The sequence below is a fragment of the Bison bison genome, unplaced genomic scaffold (assembly GCF_000754665.1).
Source record: "Bison bison bison isolate TAMUID 2011002044 unplaced genomic scaffold, Bison_UMD1.0 scf7180017864213, whole genome shotgun sequence".
NCBI lineage: Eukaryota > Metazoa > Chordata > Mammalia > Artiodactyla > Bovidae > Bison > Bison bison.
The window spans coordinates 8,756,131-8,756,739 of NW_011494785.1; positions in this window are offsets into that span (position 1 = coordinate 8,756,131).

A 609-nucleotide genomic window follows, 5' to 3' on the forward strand; every position below is an offset into this window, starting at 1 on the left:
AGAAGAAGAAGACAAAAAGAAAGACCATGAGAAAATACTTGAGGAGATAATAGTGGAAAACTTCCCTAAACTGGGGAAGGAAATAATCACCCAAGTCCAAGAAACCCAGAGAGTCCCAAACAGGATAAACCCAAGGAGAAACACCCCAAGACACATATTAATCAAATTAACAAAGATCAAACACAAAGAACAAATATTAAAAGCAGCAAGGGAAAAACAACAAATAACACACAAGGGAATTCCCATATAAGGATAACAGCTGATCTTTCAATAGAAACTCTTTAAGCCAGGAGGGAATGGCAAGACATACTTAAAATGATGAAAGAAAATAACCTACAGCCCAGATTATTGTACCCAGCAAGGATCTCATTCAAGTATGAAGGAGAAATCAAAAGCTTTTCAGACAAGCAAAAGCTGAGAGAATTCTGCACCACCAAACCAGCTCTCCAGCAAATACTAAAGGATACTCTCTAGACAGGAAACACAAAAACAGTGTATAAACTCGAATCCAAAACAATAAAGTAAATGGCAACGGGATCATACTTATCAGTAATTACCTTAAACATAAATGGGTTGAATGCCCCAACCAAAAGACAAAGACTGGCTGAA